The sequence below is a fragment of the Martes martes genome (assembly GCF_963455335.1).
Source record: "Martes martes genome assembly, chromosome: 12".
Taxonomy (NCBI): Eukaryota; Metazoa; Chordata; class Mammalia; order Carnivora; family Mustelidae; genus Martes; species Martes martes.
In genome coordinates this window covers 37676088-37695626 of record NC_137900.1, presented here as the reverse complement: position 1 = coordinate 37695626, position 19539 = coordinate 37676088, and the positions used below count along the sequence as shown (strand labels likewise).

The 19539-nt window shown below is 35.4% G+C and overlaps 1 long non-coding RNA gene across 1 annotated transcript; it reads right to left on the bottom strand.

The window, feature by feature from the left end:
• Positions 1–8117: 8117 nt before the first annotated feature.
• Positions 8118–18304, bottom strand: LOC308353195. Its single transcript, XR_013967758.1, has 3 exons — positions 17938–18304; positions 17672–17851; positions 8118–9185 (listed from the first exon to the last, which is right to left on the bottom strand). It is a non-coding gene; the product is annotated as an uncharacterized lncRNA (long non-coding RNA).
• Between the last annotated feature and the right edge of the window lie 1235 nt (positions 18305–19539).

Sequence of the window (19539 nt, the reverse complement as noted above, 5' to 3'; positions counted from 1 at the left end):
ATCTGATGAGATTTTAAGCCAATGGTCACTAATCTTGTCTTCACATTGAAACATCTTTTTAAAATGAGGTATTACGAGGAGAAAGAAGTTAAACTGAGCATCAGTGTTCAGGGCCCATCTACATATGGATCTAAGAGTCACATAAGAGTATTTTAAGGGGCACCTGGGTGGCACAGTGGGTTAAGCCTCTGCCTTTGGCTCACATCATGGTCTCAGGTCCTGGGATCAAGCCCCATATCAGTCTCTCTGCTCAGCCGGGAGCCTACTTCCCCCACTCTCTCTCTCTGCCTGCCTCTTTGACTAGTTGTGATCTCTCTCTCTCTCTGTCAAATAAATAAATAAATAAATATATATATATATATATATTTACAGAGTGATTTTAAAAATGTGAATAAATTATAACCAAAAAGTGACAAAAATTGGATATTTTGAGAATACTGAGAATGGCCAAAAAGAGCTAGAAAAATTAAATAAGTAATTTCCCAACGATCCTTTATTTTCTTTACTCAGTATTAATCTCTCACTGTGCTCTAGGCCTGAAGTCAGGTTTTCCATAAATATTATGTGTATTGTTTCATTTCCCAGCCCTACAGGACTCAGAGCAGAACAAAGTGAACATACAAGGAATGACATACAATGGAATTAATGCTTTATTGGCAACATGAAGATAGAGCTATCACACCCAAGAAATAAGAACAAATGTATGCAATAATTCTATCAAAGAGGAAGAGACCAGAGAAGTCTTCAGAGAGGAAGCAAACCCAAAATATTTTGTCAGAAAACATTTGGGGAAGACAGTACAGGCCAAACAATATCAAAGAGCAATTTGGCCAGAAGGCTAGGTGGGGATGAGGTTATATAGGAATGGAAGTAGCTTTAAGGAAGAATATGTCAAAAATGATGGGGGCTAGATTTTGAAGAACCTTGAATACTAGAATAGAGAGTTTGGACTTTATAAGCTCTTGGAAACAGGGCCTTGAGAGAAAGTTTTTGTAAGAGGGGAATAATACATTAAGGTCTGTGTTTTAGAAAGAAACTGTGTAGGTGGAGACTTAAATGGGTAAAAGAAAGATCAGAGGTAGCCAACACATTCCCAGATAAGAGGATAATGACTGAGCTATGGCAATGGCTGTGTTACCGAGTAGGGTGTAAGGAATTTAGGCATTACTCATACTTTATTATGTCGACAAAGAATGATGAGGCACCGAAATGTAAACAAAAGCGCTTATTATGGCATCTTAGAATTGCAATTTGGGGAGCACAGACTCAGGTAGAAACTCAAAAAGTGTCTCATTGAGGGATTTGTAAAGGTATAAATGTGGAAATAGCTATGGATTACAGAACTTGTTTTTCAATTACTCTGGAGGGTAAATATAAATTTATAATTCATTTGCTGACCTACATCAACTCATCAGTTTTTAGAACACACATTTTTCACAGTCCTCAGAAACCCTTTCCTCAAATGTCTCTAGCACTTTGGCTTCCTCTTGGTGCCAACAAAGGTGTCAGCAAAGGTTCAACAGTGAAGACAAGGTGAAGTCACTTAGGTTGTCTGGTTAGGAAAGCCTGTAGCCTTTCCTTCACAATTCCAAATATCACTGGCCCAGAGTGATACACCTTGAAAGGAGATTTTGAAAATTAATAAGTGTAGGAAGTAATCCAATTTTATTTTTCGCCCACATAAGGCACCTACTAAATTCTATTTACTCTTCCTAAGCAAATTTACGGATTTGATTCATTTAATTCTCATACAAAAACTTAGGAGATAGGCACTATCCTCCTCCCCATTTTGCAGATAAGAAACCTCTTGCCTGCTCAGGATCTCACATTAAAAAGACAGAGTGGGGTGCCTGGGTGGCTCAGTCGGTGAAGCATCTGCCTTCCACTCAGGTCATGACCCCAGTGTCCTGGGATCCAGTCCCTCATAGGGATCCCTGCTTAGTGGGGAACCTTCTCCCTTTCCCTCTGCCCCTCTCCCTGGCTCCTGCATGTGCTCTCTCTCACTCTCACTCTCAAGAGAAAAGCTCTCTCTTTTGGATAAATAAATAAAATCTTAAAAAAAAAAAAAAAGAGGCAGAACTGGGATGAGAACCCGTTGGCTGTAAGGTCTGCAGCCTTCCTATTAGAATCTCTTTGGCCAAGGGGACTTTTAGGTCTCAGCATATTAATGCATCTGAATCAACTTAAAGATTTTTTTAAAAACCAACTTTATTAATCCAGTCATTTTCTAAACACATTTGTTCAGAGAAACCTTTTTTTGTTTTTACTTCTTAAAATTCCATAGAAATAATGTCCCATCAAATTTAGTTTATAAAATAATAGAAAAAAAGAAATGATTCAAAAGTAGAAGCAATACATGTTGGCAACCAAAATTCATTTAATTATTCTATTTTAAATTATTTTTATTCTAATATTATTATGTCAACACAGTTATGGGTTACACAAAGAGGTGTTTGATTATATCAATATTTCTATTTTTCTTCACATTATTTCAAAAAAGAAGAAAGGGTTGTTTCCCTGTAAAATGAAATCAGGAGAAAAAGAAAGGTAAAGCACATTAACTCTGTGAGGTAGACCCTCACTGAAAAGGTGAGTAAACTGAGAAGTAGAAAGCAACTCTCACAAGGTCACGTCGAGCAAAGAATAGAATCAGGATTTTAATTCAGACATGCTGACACCTGAGTGCGGCTTCTCAACCACGCCACCATGTACTGCCAACATGGGATACACGTAACAGTCAAGGCAGAGGAAATGGTGTCACCAAAAAGTTTGTAGAAGTGCTTGCCCCTGAGCTGGGAGAGTGTAGTGTACTTATCTCTATTCATTTGTCTCCTCCACTAAACTATTGGCTCCCCCAGAGTAGATTTTGTGCTATTTTACCCCGTGATGGTATGACCACTTAGCACAGTTCTTGATACGAAGATTTTATGAATGATTTTGAATGAATCAATAAAAGATTGAATGAAGAAAGCCATGAGCTGCTATGTGTGTTAGTTGTAAAGGACTTTGACTCACTTGTATTAAATTAACCCTTAGGTTGGATAAGCCCCTGAAGAGCTGCCTTTTTCATTCCAATTTTCCTCAAAGTGCCTTTGTCCCATATCCAGGTATCTAATTCTTATAATAGTGGATGAAATTCTTCTGGTGTTGCCCCCAACCTGCCTACCCCTTGGAACAGTTCAGTTTCCCACCCACTGTCATGCCTCATGATGTATTTTCGCATATGTCATCATGGTTAATTCTCATAGCAACTCTGTGCAGTAGGCAGGGTGTTTATTTTTTTCTCTCTAGAACTCAGAGGAGAGATTATCAGTACGTTGCAGGGTAGCAAATCCAGTTCTCCTGTAACTCCTTAATTTTCTTGAATAAGTATGTAACTACCCCATTGTATACCCTGTGGTAAACTACTCTCAGGCATGTCTGCCACAACAAATGAGTCATGAAGAGACATGTGAAAGCAAGCGTGAAATGTTTTCCACAATGCATGATTTTTTTTTTTTTAATGGAAGTCACTTGCTAAAATTAAATGAACCAGTTTCACCAGGTTATGGCTTATGCTAATCATTAATGCACAAATGAGTCGTACAACTGATTTTGCACTGAAACTACTCTTCCTAAGAAAGTGGGCTAAATGGTAGTACTGTACTTGAACAAATATCAAACTAGTAGAATTTCAAGAGAGAGCAGAATATAGTGATTAATAGTACAGACTCTGAACCCTGAAGGCTGGTTCAAATTCTGTTTTTGCCATGTATTAGTCTGTGGTCTTGCTTGCTTAAGTCTCTGGGCCTTAGTTCCTTTATGTGTTAAAAGTTATAGTATTAGTATATATCATAGAGGCTTGCTTAGAGTCTGAAATAAGGTAACATATGTCTATAATGCTAACCACATAGTAGGCATTATGTGACTATATCTATCAACATGTTTTTTGCATATTGTATATTTACACAAGGCTTTGAGGGAAAACAAGGAAGTACTAGATAAGAATATTGGACTTTTCGTCTGCTCTCCAATTTTAAAATAAAAGAAAAAAATTGTGCACAAAGAAAAGTCATGGAGAGATCTTATTGACAGATTTTACCCTGGTGAAGATGTTAAATGGCCTTATTTGCTTTCTTCTAATTGAGCAGTTCTAATAAGCTTGATCAGCTTTCCCTCCCCCACCCCCCTGCTTTGTAGTAGAAGTTAAAAACAACAACAACAGCAACAACAACAACAACAACAAAACCCTTCTCCCTTAACTGCTTTAACATTTAACAGTCACCAAGAGAAACTGTTCCATCATGATGTCTTCCAAGTTAGTGGACTGGAACAAATTCAGCTCGTTTAATCGTATGGCATCAGGCAGCGCTGAAAATGCAATTTGTTGTGAAATTTGTTTTTGCATTTGCTATTAGAAGCCAAGTGCTCAGCTCTTTTGCAGCTCTCCACTGGACCTTATCAGGGAACATACTAGCTGGAGGGCATTGGTGGCACCAATCACTCAGAAGGAAACCCAACAGCTGTGGATTTGACGGCTGGAACAGGCCTGATGTCCATCAACCAAATATTTAGGATACCTTACACTTCTCCTTAGCTAGTAGGAGGCAGGCAACACTCTGCTGGTTTAAGAGTGAGAGTTCTTTTATGGTTGCCATTTTGTCTAGGGGTTGGTAAGTCCTGGAACTGGTTTAAATTTATCTATTGTTCTGGCAGACATTTGCCATCATTGTTTTTATACAAATAGGTAAATATGAAGGATGATGAAATTTTAGTCCCTCTGTATTCAAATATGCTGACATTTACGCTAAAGTGATTTTAGGCCATTAGCAAATAAAAGGGCGAACAAAACTGAAGTTATTCAAAAAACAGCGCTACACAAGGATAAGCATTGCTATAAAAATGGAAAGGAAGCTCTTGGAATTTATTGAATTTTTCCTGCTTGTACAATGTCTTATATATATTTGTATATTCAATCATAATATATGCTAGAAAGAGAATAATGAAGAGTTCCCTCTTAGTGTATTTCAGCCTACCATGTCACACTTACTTGTCTTGCTTAAAAATGGACCCTTGTTCAGGAACGTTAGGGATATTCTGTTGGGTGCTAAATGTGCCTTTTATTATAATGTATCAGTACGTTTGAATACAGAGGAACTAAAATTTATACCTTGACGACACGTTTGCTATAAATGCAACTGAATCCCCCAAATCATGTATACCTAATCAATGGTGTTATCTCGAAAAAGAAAAAGAAAACAGCAGCTTTTGGTTTTCCAAGTGTATTTTTAAATTAAATGAATTAAAGGCAATTAAAACATAATGTGTTTAATTTAGCACAGAGGACTTTCAAATACCCTAACCATGAATAATTAATAGGGCAGTACTGTGTCCCGTGTTAACTTTTGTCCATATCTCTTCATCAAAATGGGGAATTTTTCCCCTGTTGCCTCAAAAGCACTCAGTTTCTCCAAGCTCCCCTACAGCCCTGTTTCTTAGTTAATGATACCTAAAGTATTTACTCCTCTCAGTTAATGAGTTCCACTAAAGAGAATTAAAGTCAATCTTCTGTAATAAGATCTTTAACAGAACCTGAAATCACTGCCTATAGTAGTTTATTAAACCCTCTTGAGAAAGAAAATTTTAAAACTTTCACTTAAAAGTCTACTTTGGGACTTTGTGTGCATTGTTGAATCTTCATTTAATACATAGTAGTATTATAGTAATTAAAATTTTGAATGGTATCTTACTCCTGCCCTGACCTAAAGAGATAGGTCACTGTCACAGAAGTTAGAGCCTGTAGACTCTTACAGCTCTCCGGGTTAATCCCTCATTTCATGGGCAAAATCTTCAAGCCAAAGAGGGTGAAGTGACTTAACATGGAGTCCCATAATGTAGACAGAAAGCCAGGTCTAATCTCTGCCCCAGTGTTCTATTCACCACACACACTTTCTAAAAGCAAAGTCGAAACTATCTTAGAATGTAAAGGGTTAAAATGTTGTATCACACAGGAGCCACACACCAACTGCTTTCTCAGTAGGATTGATTTCCAGTCCAAGGATTCATATGTGTGTCAAATCATGCTCCTCAAGTCTGTGGGTGACCATGGATATGTTTACAAAATACTTCTATCTTAACATGCCGGAATTTCTTGTTCTCTCTTACGTTTTTCTCCCAACTTTCTATCGATTGGCCATGTAGGATATTTCTTAAATAGAATGATCAAGCAGGCAGTTAAAACAAGTATTTGTTTTGCTGCTCAATTGATCTGGCCTAAGTATTTTTACAGGAATATATACCATCAATAGATTTAAAATCACACATTGTATACAAACAGACTAAACCATGAGGAAGCACATAAGGAAAGTGTCAAGAGTAGCTAAAAAAGGGGTGGGGGGAAAGTAAGAACTAGCATGAAATAACTGTTTCAGCACTGGGAATAATCACAAATAAGCCTGGGTGGCAGAGGAAATTTCATACGTGTTAGTGATATTATAATTTTTTCCCTTAGTCTTTCACAATAGTCTTATTGAAATTATTAACTTATTTTTTTCCTGCAAATGTGCTAATAGAATATTTTAAACAATAAGTACATTGGTAAGAACAAGAAAATTACCAAACAATTATATAAAGTACAAACATCTTTATTCCTGTCAATGGTACACATTGCACTTCTTAAAATAGCAAAATAATTATCCTGTTTCATGGAAGAATCCAACTTTTGTGCTGTTATTTTCATAAAGAATCAAAATTGACCAGTATATTCAAGAAGCAAAAATATTTGCTTTTAAAAGTGTATGGTTCAAAAAAAAAAAAAAAAAAGAAAGAAAGAAAAAACAACAACATATGGTTCATTAAGCTTGAGAAGGTAGCATAGAACACTAGAAAGAGCAGATATTAAAAATTTTATAGAACTGGTTTCATATCCTGATTGCAAGACTTAAATAGTTGTGTAACTTAGGGTAAGTAACGTAGCCTCTCCAGGAATAAGTTTCTTCATTTTAAAAACCAAGTAATTATGCCAACTTGTAGGATAGCTCTGAGGATAAGATAGATAATATATGTAAAACACAGCAAAGAACCTTTGACAAAGTAAGTACTAAAAAAAGTATTATCCTATAAAACATACTATATGTAATTATTAAGACTCTGATACATGTAAAAATTTTTGTACTTTAAAGACCTTGTAGTTCAACTCTTCATATTTCTGATTAGGAAACCTAGTGACGGAGAATTTAAATGATTTCTTAGTGCCAGGTTCAGTGTAATTTTAGGGATTAGTAAATTTAATTTAGTTTTATAATTACATAAAATGTTTACATATTTTCAAAGTAAAAAATAAAACAAATGGGCAAGTAAAGGGAACAGATTAGACATCTATCCTATTTCCTCTATATGAATTAAAACCTAAAAATGAGTCTTAATTTGTATTTCTATCCCCTCTTCCCTTTCTTCTCTACCATACCTTTCCATCAGAAGCTTTAAAAAGAAAAACCTGATTTATGATTTGTCCTCCCAGTTTAAAAAAAAAAAAAATACAAGCAGATACCTTCATATAGCCTTTCTTTCTTAGATGAATAATGGCACACCATGTACTTGTCTATCACCTTTTCACTCAACAATATACCATAAAGATTGCTTCATTGCAGTTTATAGAAATATCTCTCATCCCTTTTGTGTTTCATGGCTTTCTGTTATAAGGATGGGCCATAATTTTTATTCAATCAGTCTCCTACTGATGGACATTTGAGTTGTTTCAAGCTATTACAAATAGTCTTACAATAAATAGCTTTGTGCATATATTATTAAGTATGTTTGTGGCAAATTTCTAGAATTGGGATTTCTGGATCAATTTGGCTAGACGTTGCCGAATTTTTCTCTGTAGTAGTTGTACCATTTCACATTCCTATCAGCAATGTAACACAGAGCATGTTTCTCCACAAAGTAAATCTTCACAAAGCTCTAACAACATTATATGTAGTGAAATCTTTGGATTTTTTGTTAACCTATTGGCTTTAATAAGGAAAAGATAAAGTATCTTTGCATATAAGAAAGAACTGTTTGCATTTCCTATTTTTTTAACTTTTTAATTCTTTAACCTACTTTTCTATAAGATGGTTGATAATCTTTTTTTTTTTGAATTTTTGAAGCTTTTTGTATTTTAGGGAAGTACAATCTATTTAATGACACCTCCCAAGTTACTATCTCCAGCCCTGACTTCTCCATGGAACTGTAAACTCATATGTCCAACTATTCACACCATTTCTCCACCTGGTTGTCTCTTATCTAAAATTAAGTAAGTTCAAAATAAAACTACTGAATTCTCACCCCACATGAGTTCTTGCCTCTAGTCATCCTCCACTCAGTAATAGCAGCTCCCTCCTTCCAGGTTTTTCAGGCTATCCTTGACTCTCCATTTTTTTTTTTTTAGTTCACTGACTGAGTCAGCAATTCCTATTGGTTCTACTTTCAAAACATAGCTAGAATCTAACTACATCCCTTCAAATCCATTACTTTAACTTATGAGAGCCACTATTATCTCTCACCTGGATTATGGCAGTAACCTCGTAGCTGATCTCCCTTGCCTCCCCCTACCCTGCACCCCAGTGTAGTGTTCACATTATAGCCAGCGTTTTCTTTTAAAGACATGAAAGACAATGTTTCTTCTCTGTTCACAAGTCTCCAATGCCCCCCATCATTAAATCCAAAGTCCTTTTATACACAAGTGAATGGATGAATAAAAGAATGAACATTAGTTGTATTTTATTGACTTTGCAGTTACATCAGACAGAAATATCTGTGAGCCAGTATAATGAAAAACAAAAGTCCATAAGAAAGAAATTAAAATGCCTACATGGTATTAGGAAAATGCTGGTCCATGTCACCTTGGAAAATGGAAAGAAAAAAATCTCTTGATGCTTTGTTTTGTAAGTTTCTGTGGAACAAATAATTTATGCAGAATCTGAATTTTGTGATTGATGGGTGTTATTGTTATTATTATTATTACTTAGAAGTAATTGTGCATAAATCCTGAGCAATGCATTGTCAAGTACTTAGAACTAAATACTTGATTCCTGCCTATCAAGAGTATGAAATGGAGGTGCACCTGGATAGCTCAGGTGATAAAGCATCCACCTTGACCTCAGCTCGAGTCTTGATCCTGAGATCATGAGTTCATGAGTTCATGAGGGTCATGAGTTCAAGCCCTGCATTGAAAAAAAGAATATGAAATGGAGGTCAGTGTTTAGTTTGGTGTGATCTAGTAGAGGGCCTGGTTCATATTTACAGTATTATGTGATTACACAGAAGGTACCGGTTTGAGTTGTCTGAATTAAATATGTTTATTTAATGTTCTAACATGAATATAAGACATGACTGGAATTCATTTGGAAACAAGAATTCTTCCTACCTGCTGTTTCTTAGTTAAGAGAAGATTCAAATTCAATTCAAGAAGACACTCTTTTTTTTTAATAAGTGATTTATAATTTCACCAGTTCTAATTTACTGTAAGCAAAGCATCAGATTAGTAATGTGTTTAATATGAGTTATTAAGTTCCCATTAGACTAAATTACCACCCCTAGAGATCTGCAAAACTCTTCTGAATTAATTTGCATTCTTCAGTAGCCGCGCACTTCACCTTTTCTTAAATGCCATGGATACTTTCAGATATAGATCCTAATATGGTCCTCGAAGAACAGTAAGCCATCTTATGAACTTTGAAATTTTTAGTTCTATAAATTGTTTTGTAATAATAATAACTAAATTTAGAAATGATTCTTGAAAATTTCTTTTGATTGTTTTTATACATATTAGCAGTTTCCACATTCACATCCAAATCCATTTTCAATAAGCTACAAAAGAACAAAAACATATAGACTTTATATTTTTTCCAATTTCATTCAATGCCATCAATTTAAAACCACCTTCTAACTGAATGATGTAATAGTTAGATCTAAATAGCTTCATAAACATGCATAATCTAAACATTTTTTCTGTGAATCTTCTCAAAATTGAGCCAGAACTATGTTGTATAGTTAACCTACTCTATAGTTGAAAGCAAGGGGCTTGTAAGTTTTGCCTGTGGAACTTGAGACCACAGCAATGCTTAAAGGTAAGGAATAATTTTTAAATTGTCCATATGAGGCTTTGTCAAATATGAATGGATTAAACTATCTGGTTTGGACTTCTTAAAATAGCATATTAACATCATCAATAAATGTATTAGGTTGATTTTATGGTGATAATTAAGAGTACTTCAAAGAAGATGAAAATTTTCGAATAAACTTTATAAAGAGAGATGTTTGCAGTGAAAAATGTGGTGACAAGAAGCATCAGACATATTAACTAATGAAACAAGACCTGTGCATATTTACTAACCACATTTATGCAAAGCAGATTTACTAACTCAATTCCCCAAATCTAAAGAAGGTATCAGGCTGGATTAAAAATCAGGAGTTCCTACTGAACTCACATCTGTTCCCTGGTATATGGCTTTAATTTTAGCAGTAATGCAACCAGTATTAGTCTGAGTTGACCCAGAAAAGCACTGGATCACTCAGGGCAAAATTTCAGTGTTCCCATTTTAATCTGATCCCCAAATCAGAGACATATCGCCCCTGTCTTTATCCACACTGTAAACAGTAAGACTTTAGTAAGCAGAGAAAGCCAAATTCTATGGTTTCATTTTCTTCTTTTTCCAATTCTTCTTACATGCTAGTGTCAAATTAATCTTTCTAGAGCATTTCTCTAAAACAGTCATTTTTTCTGTATGAAAATTTTAATATATACAAAAACCTTCTTTTTGTTAAAGCTCATGTTGAGTGTCTGAGTCTGTAAAAATACTTGCTTGATGTATCAGAAACTGAAAAAAAAACATGTGAAGAAGAAAACTCAAATTACTTATAATCCAATTTGGGTTTTAGAGTAGCATGACTGTTAAAGAAATGGAGAGAATGGATTAAAAGAAAGAAAATTCGGGGACAGAAGAAAACGGTTGGGAGGTCATTTCGCAAAAACCCAGGAAAGATGTAATAAGAATCTGAACTATAACAGTGAGATTGAGGGAGTGGGATTAAAATGACATTTAAGAAACAGAACTAATGACTTCTAGAAGGATAGGAAGAAATAATTTCAAGTTTTCTAATTAGATAGAATTGATGAATGATGATGTGAAAAACAGAGACATTGAAATTCCTTGGGGCATATGGTAAAAGCATAGCAGAAAATGTGTGGGTTTCAATGGATCATGTTTTAGAATGGAATAAAATCCAAGTTTTACCTTATACATGCTACATGATCTTGAGTACGTGATATAGTCTGTCTGAGTTTCAGATAAAAGGGGAAAGATATTTCTGATTTTCAGAATCGTTTTGAAGTTTAAACAGGATAAAATGCTCCAGCAATACCTAGCACATAGTATTTGTTCAATAAATCACAGCTATTAGCATGATTATTGATTCTAGACTGAGGTGGCCAGTAGGCAGCTGAAAATACATGTCTAGCACTTAAGAGTGGAATGAAGACTGGAGTTGTGAAAATCATTGCTGATGTGACAGGAGGATATAAGATAATCCAGGAATTGGAAGAAGAAAAATCTCTGAGGACAGTATCCTGCAGAAACAGCAGCATTTAAGGAGTAGACTAAAGGACAGCCAGAAAAGGACTCTTAATTCAATGAAAGAAAGCCAGGCTTCAAAGATCAAGAGCAGAGTGGCCAAAAGTTGTACCCACGTGTGAAATTGTGCTCTGTGCTAATTGAGCACATCTTCCTCAGGTCATGATTTGTGCAACAGTCCAGAAGATCACTTGGTAGGAGCTTATTTTCTCAATAGAAATGCCAGTCATGCTGTTAATCCCCAACTATAAGACAGAAGTTTCAAAGCAACAACTAATGGTATATCACTATGCCCTCTTAATTAGAGAAGGTCCTGATAAAAGAGGAAACTATTGACCAAATGTGCAACTGATAAAATATGGCTTTCCAAAGTCTAGATTTAATAACTTGTGACAATTTGCTTTGGGACATTTTGTATAACTTTCAGCTTGGCCCAACATTAGTAGAAGGCTGAAGAACAGCTATCAGGACAGTTTTAATGTCTTTTATTAAATATGGAAGTTGTCCAGAGGACAATGGAGAACTTTTAAATACTGAGGGATGTTAAAGGAAAGTTTATAGTTAATTTGTAGCCAGCTTGTATGGGGCTTTTTGACTAATCTGTAGAAAGATAAGAGAGCAACAGATCTAAGATTCATGCTATAATATAGTACAAATTTATGAAGTGAAGACATTCTATCAATATTATTTAACATTGCTGGGAAACTTTCTAGGATTTTCTAACCCTGGTCTCTTCCCAAACATGTTCTCTACATCTACATATTCTATACAGCATATTATTCAAGGCCCATCCAAATGGCATCTTTTCTATGAAGTCTTTTTTGTTCTTCCAGTTGAAATAAGTACCTCTTGCACCAGACTTGACCAAAAATTTATGTACACCTCTCTTACTACATTCAATATATTCTACTTTTTATCATTATTAATATTTCATAGGCAAGAAAAAAAATCCATGAGGGTAAAGACTGTATTTTTGTGGTATTTTTGCTGTGCATCACAGCTCCCACTTTTGCTTTCTACACAGCCAGTAATATGTGGTATCCATCATTAAAATAATTTAATGACTGGTTATGATTATCACCTCAGATTTGGTCCTCTATTCCAAATAATTAGTTTACTCATTTTAAATAATCAGGGTGATTTTGTATAGTCTTTTTCAATCAATAGAACATTATTTTCACCTTTTAAATGCATTTCTAACATCAAAAGACATTTATTAAAAACAGTGTTTTATTGGAAAGTTTTCACTTTAAATCCCTTAGATAAGTTAAATGTTTGAATTTGATCATAATCTTACAATAACATATCAAAGGTTTTTTTTTTGTTTGTTTTCAATTACAAAGTCTCCAATATTCCCAATTGGGTTTCCTACCCCAATTTTATTATTTAAAGACATAGTAGTTAATATTTTCATTGTTGTTAAGAAAATTAATCAAAATAAACATAGAAACAACAAAATTATTGATTTTGAAATTTTCTGCACTTACCTTTACCAAATAGAGGTTATCTCTACAAAGATAGTCCTTGCTTTTATGTAATACATTAAAAACAAGAAGTACCTTGATGCCAAAATGCAAATACATGAGTTTATTTCCATTTCCTATCTTCATGTTTCCTTCCACTCAGCTCAGCATTGCTTTTTAATGCTTCCTATTTTCAATACTTATTTCAGTTTTCTTCCTGCTCCTGACGTGTGTGTGGTAGAACCCGACAATTTTATATGTTGCTTACAAAAAGAGAAGAATGCTTTTCTGAAGATGCCACTGTTTGTAGTTACATAAACCACTTTCATGATAAGAATTTTCTTATATTTATTCAGAGGATTCCATTCTTTTCCCTTATGACTTGATAATGGTCCCGCTATTCTAACCCTTCAGTAAAACCGTGTTTAGTATACAATTTGAGATATTTGCAGCATATACTGTTCTTCATATAAGAAGAAGAGATTAGCTTTTTAATAATAGCTTCTTTTGAATTAGGAAAGAATTGCTACGATAGAGGGAAATGCCTGGGGAAATGTAATCAATGATGGTTTTGTTTAGGCATTAATAATTTATTAGTTCTAAATATTTTTGCAATTTTGGGGTAGAACGGAAAAGGAGCTGTCACTACTGTCCAGCCATTACTTCTTTTACTGTGAAAGCATTGATGATTTTCTAGGCTATTTCTTCATACCTTGTACAGAATCCATTTTTAGTGGACCTCTACAAACTAGGGATACCGTCTGTAAAGACAGAATTGCTTTGCTCAGTGGTATAACGAAAAAAAAAAAAAATCATGAAATCTGCAACCAGACAGTGTTGTTTAGAATCCTGTGTTACCTGAGGCAAATTAGTTCACTGCTTGAGACTTTGGTTTTCTTATTTGTATAGTGAGAGGATTGTAAAGTTAAAGGAGTTTACATGTGTAAAATATCAACTAGTGCTTGCCCATAATGGACATAGCCACTACAAGCTCTCTTTACTCTTAAGAGATTTAATACCTTCTTGATCCAGGTAAAGAGGAGTATGCTCATTTTGGAAATGTAAAAAAGATGCTACAAATAAATTGGTCACTTTCACACTAGATTAAGGGATAAGGAAATATTTTGTCTTGTGTAACAAAGGGTCCAGGAATCAAGAAGACTCACAGGGTAGGATATCAAGTTTTTTCCTGCTCAAATTCTGATTCCTTCCTTTCATCGTCCTCCTCATGTTGGCTTTTTTTGCCAAGCCATCTCCCTCATAGTCACAAGACAGCTGCCAACTGGAATAAGGACAACTCATTTCCTTGCTCATGAGCAGAAGAAGTCAAAGCTATCACTCAATCATGACCTATTAGTCTGTACTTTTGATCTGATTAGGACATCAGATCTTGCACCCTCCGCAGGACCAATAACAATCTCGTGTAACTAAATAGGTATTGCCAATTTACAGTCACAAACTAAGGTTCAAAGACTTGCTAGATCACACTGCTAAAAAGGATGAGAACCAGAATCAGAACACAAGTGTTCTAACACAATGTTCAGTGATCATAGCAGGACCATTCAATTTTATTACTAGGACAACACACACACACACACACACACACACACACAAATATATGCATATACATTAGGCCTTTATATGTCTCAAGGTAAATATGTATATATATGTGTGTGTATGTGTGTATACATATATACACACATATACATTTATATATATATATTAGGATCAGTTTCAATAAAACCATTTTTGAGACCTTAAGTTACATTTTAATTTACTTTATCTGTTCCTAAGAAATTGACCTATATATTTTAACTGTTCTGTGGTTCTTTAATCTTGGCATATTCTGAAATTGTTTTTTTTTTAAATACTATTTAACTCATTTATAATCACCTTTCCAACAAAGTGATATATGCTTAAAAATTCCCTTAGATTAAATTAATCTGTATCTTGTTTAGTCAGTTCTTACCATTTATATATCATTTCTGGCCTTCTTGTCTTTATTCCTCTTGTCTTTATTCCCTTTAATTCTTTAAAGCAGCAAAATACTGCAGGTCTTATAACATGAATGTATTTTATGGTCTCTGAGTTTTCTGGTTAGAGACCCAGGCATATGACGTAAGCATACAGGATGGCAATTAGATTAGTGATTTTCTTAAGGTAACTAATGATTATTTTTCATAAAATACCTATTTCATACTAGACCTAGGATTTTATAATAGGTCCCTGAACAAGAGAGTGTGCTTAAAAACTGTCTTCCATGTTTTCTAGAAGCAATCCCTACTTCATAAATAAAATATTCACAGCATTCGGAGCCCTTCCTTGTGTTTTATATATATTGCAAAGTGCTCTAGATTCAACAACCAGTCATCTCCTGCTCTTTCTTTTCTTACTTGGAAGAATAATATTATGTCTCCTTTTGCATTTATTTTCAGGGAAGCCCTTCAGGTCTTAACCAACTTTCAGTGTGTGCCTTCTGGATAACACGTGACCCGCTGTCCAACACATACTTTTGGTGCTACATAAATAATCATATGTTATATCTTCTTTCCATGGCTGAGAATTTCTCTGAAAAACACTCAAACTATAATGAATCTGAAAGCCAGAGGTCTGACCTTAGAATCAAAGGCAGACCTTCTCTAATGGAATACAGACAGGAGCAATTAAGAAGTTCTATCCATCTACCTCCAGTCATTTGAAGCTGTACTGTGTCTAGTCATATATCCAGAGGGGCAAATCGGATACTTTCCATTAAGATAAGGCACTGATTATAGACACTCTCAGCCCAATAGAATCATAAGGTTTCTGTCCAGTTCATTTTTATTTTAGGATGTGTAGGAATTTGAGACTAGGTTAAAACTAACTCCATATGTTTGCATTTGGGCCCATTTCCCTCAGTAACTCTATCCTACTGAAGTACAGAATTTTAGGCATTCCAAGTTAAATCACTAAAAATATTTATGGAGAAGAAGTTAAAATTCTCAAGACTAACTTTATTCAAAGCAAGAAAAAGCTAAAATGGCATGCTTCCATATCTCATGTGTCTATCAGCACCTTCATCTACCCTAAAGGATCTTTAATTTCTAAATGGTTCTATGTTTATAAAGGGAATAAAAGTAAGACAAATGTAAAAAAAAAAAATAAACCTATTTGATCAAAGGCTATAAGCTCCCTACATGAAAGCTAATAGACAGTGAAATTTTAAACAGATACTTAAGAGTAGGGTAGAAGAATGAACAAATTTGTGCTTCAAGTTTGCTTTGATTTTATGGCATATATTTTTAACATAGTTGATTGCATATGTGTATTTATAACCTAAAAATTGCCCACTGGAAACTATAGAGGATTGAAGAAATACAAAGCCACAGCTCTAAGTGAAATTAAAATAATAACTGAGCTCAACCAAATGTAAGCAAAACAAGATTTATAACTTAAAAATATAAACAAACCTAAGTACATGCTTTTCTTCCTTTGGACAAAGTCATAAATATCTTGTAGACTTTCTGTATTCTTTGACTGCAAATCATCTAGTTGAAATTATTATTTTCCTAAATTAGTTCTTGAGAGATTCTAATATCAAAAATCTCAATGCTGTGAAGTTTGCTCCTTCCCAGCTGATAGAGTGGTGGGACAAATTTTTCCTGAAAGCTATGAAAAAGAAGAATAATAAAAAGTAGACATTCATTCATTCATTCAATAGCCATCTAACATGAAAAGAGTGATGACAGGAAAAGGAAGTCAATGTAAAATGAAAGATCAGTTGAACAGAGAATAAAAATAATAATATGTGGAGATGAGAAATAACATGAGGTGAGGTATGTCAACACACTCCAGCCAAGGGCCTCTAGGAACACATTTTGTAGTAGAAAAGTTGAGTTTGTTGCTTGTTGCAGCATGGAAGCACATAAATCATGGAAGGTTAAGGGAGGCTTCAGAAAGAGAGTGTTAACATTATTACAGGATTTGGATGTGTGTTATGTGCTTTGGGGGAAAGAATAAGGAAGTAGGGGTTTACTCTTAGTTAGATCCTGCCAGGAAGTGGGGTAACTACAACTGGGGATCTTACTCTTGCCCAGGAAGAGGAAAGACCAAAAAGTCTAAAGCTATAACTAGTAAAGAAGTAACAATCTAGTCACTCATATTAGCTGAGATGGGGGATGGTTGGTCATTTTTTTTGGTTTTGATGATATTCATGTTTTTATCTATTTTTGAAGTGATTATGGAGTGGTTTTCGTCTAGATCCATCATGGTCAAGGAGTGACCTTGTCTAATGTTGATGTTCTAGAAATTGTTTACATTCAACAAGAGAAATCCAAGACTCTGCTAAGAGGACCAGGCCAATAGGTAACAACACTAAGGCCTGAATGATAGTATCAGGCCAGCTCCTAGATATCAGTTGTGGCTCTTCCCTTTCTTAGCAGGCACATTAAGATCATGGTAAGAAAAATGTACAAAGAAAAATAGTAAATATTTATTTATTGGACACATATTACATGCAAGCATTATATTGAATTAACAACAATCTTAGAAATTAATTACTATTTTAATATACATGCTTCTAATAAGGAAAATAAAGCTCAGAGAAATAAAGTTACCTGCTTAAAATGGCATTACCTGTAAAAAGTTGGTATCAGGGGGCGCCTGGGTGGCTCAGTGGGTTAAAGCCTCTGCCTTCGGCTCAGGTCATGATCTCAGGGTCCTGGGATCGAGCCCTGCATCAGGTTCTCTGCTCAGCGGGGAGCCTGCTTCCTCCTCTCTCTCTGCCTGCCTCTCTGCCTACTTGTGATCTTTCCTCTGTCAAATAAATAAATAAAATTATTTAAAAAAAAAAGTTGGTATCAGAATCCTAGGTCTTTATAGTCAATGCACTTAACCATTACCTTATAAAAGAAAGTGAGTATGAGCACAACATTGGTGCATTAAAGATAAGCTTCTCAGAAGAACTTGGGAAGATGGTAGAGTAGGAGCACCCTGAAATGTCCCCATCCTATGTTTACAACTAGATATCATGCACATTCAAGTCAGTAAACTGGAGAGCAATCAAAGCCTGGAAGAACAAACTCCACAACTAAAAATAGAGAAGAAGCTGCATTTGAAAGTTCAGAAAAGCAGAGGGATGCTGCCCATAGGAGGAAGGGAGTTATGCACACAGAGAGAGCAGTGAAGCAAGCATTTTACCAGGGAGCTCACAGAAGGAAAATTAATCCCTATGAGGTTTAACTATGAAAACTAGAGGGGCTGAGTTCCATGAATTTGTATAACCAGTAGGACTTTGAGCCTGGAGCTTTAAAAGTCAGCTGACTCAGGTCTTTCCAGCCTGGAGGGTCAGTGATAACTGGGTGCTTTCCCTTAAAGGAACAGCATCCTGTGTGCAAAGGCAAGATAAAAATGGCAATTTACACAATGCAAGAGGATAAATTGGAAGACATCTGTTCTTACTGATTTTGGAGTGTGTTGGGGGACTTCTCCAAAAACGAGGGAGCTGCAGGCACCTTTTTCCTCCCCAAGCCCCAGCATAAACACAGAGCAATCTGCAGGAGACAAAGCTGCACAGAGACTTGCTACCTAGCCTGCTGGTAGTGAGCCATACACACACAATTTCTCCTGAGGATTTACTGACACCAAGCCTGTTAAACTGGGCTCAGGGAAAATTTTGTTAAAGCCATGAGTGCATCATACCCAGCCAATGAGTACACAGACTCCATCCTTTGCTGGGCCTCGCCTCATGCTCCCAGCTGCTCTGGCACACAACACTCAGCATAGGACTAGTAGCCCAACATGAATTTTTCTAACACAGGCATTCTGCTCAGAAGTTTTTTGGTGGATATTCCCCCTCAGAGCTGGCCTATCTGGGTCCTGGTAATACTACAGAGAGCAAGCACAGCCCACAACAGGCAAAGAGATAGTACAGGCTACTAAACTGAAAGGAAAAGTGACCCAGACACAACAGCAGGGGGTAAGCAACACACATAGAATACTCTCCTGAAATGTCAGGTTCTGGTGAACCAGGGACACTGCACTGCGGGAACTCCAGACCGCCTTTATATGAAGACACTACTTTCAAGACCAGAAGATAAAGTTGGCTTTCTTAACACATAGAAACAGACACAGAGATGTAGACAAAATGAGGAGACAGAGAAAATCATCCTAAATGAAAGAACAGGAGAAGGCCACAACCCGAGATCTAAATGAAACAGATATAAGTAATATTCCTGTTAGCATATTTAAAGCAATGATCATAAGGATACTCACTGGACTTGAGAAAAGAGTGGAGGATATGAGCGAGTTCCTTAACACAGAGATAAGGAATAACTTGGCAGAAATAAAAGGCTCAATATGTGAAATGAGAAACACATTTAATGGAATGAACAGCAGAAATGAACAGAAGAATGAACAGAAGAAACAGAGGAATGAATTTGTAACCTAGAAGACATAGTAATGGAAAGGAATCAAGCTGAACAAAAGAGAGAGAAGACAATTAT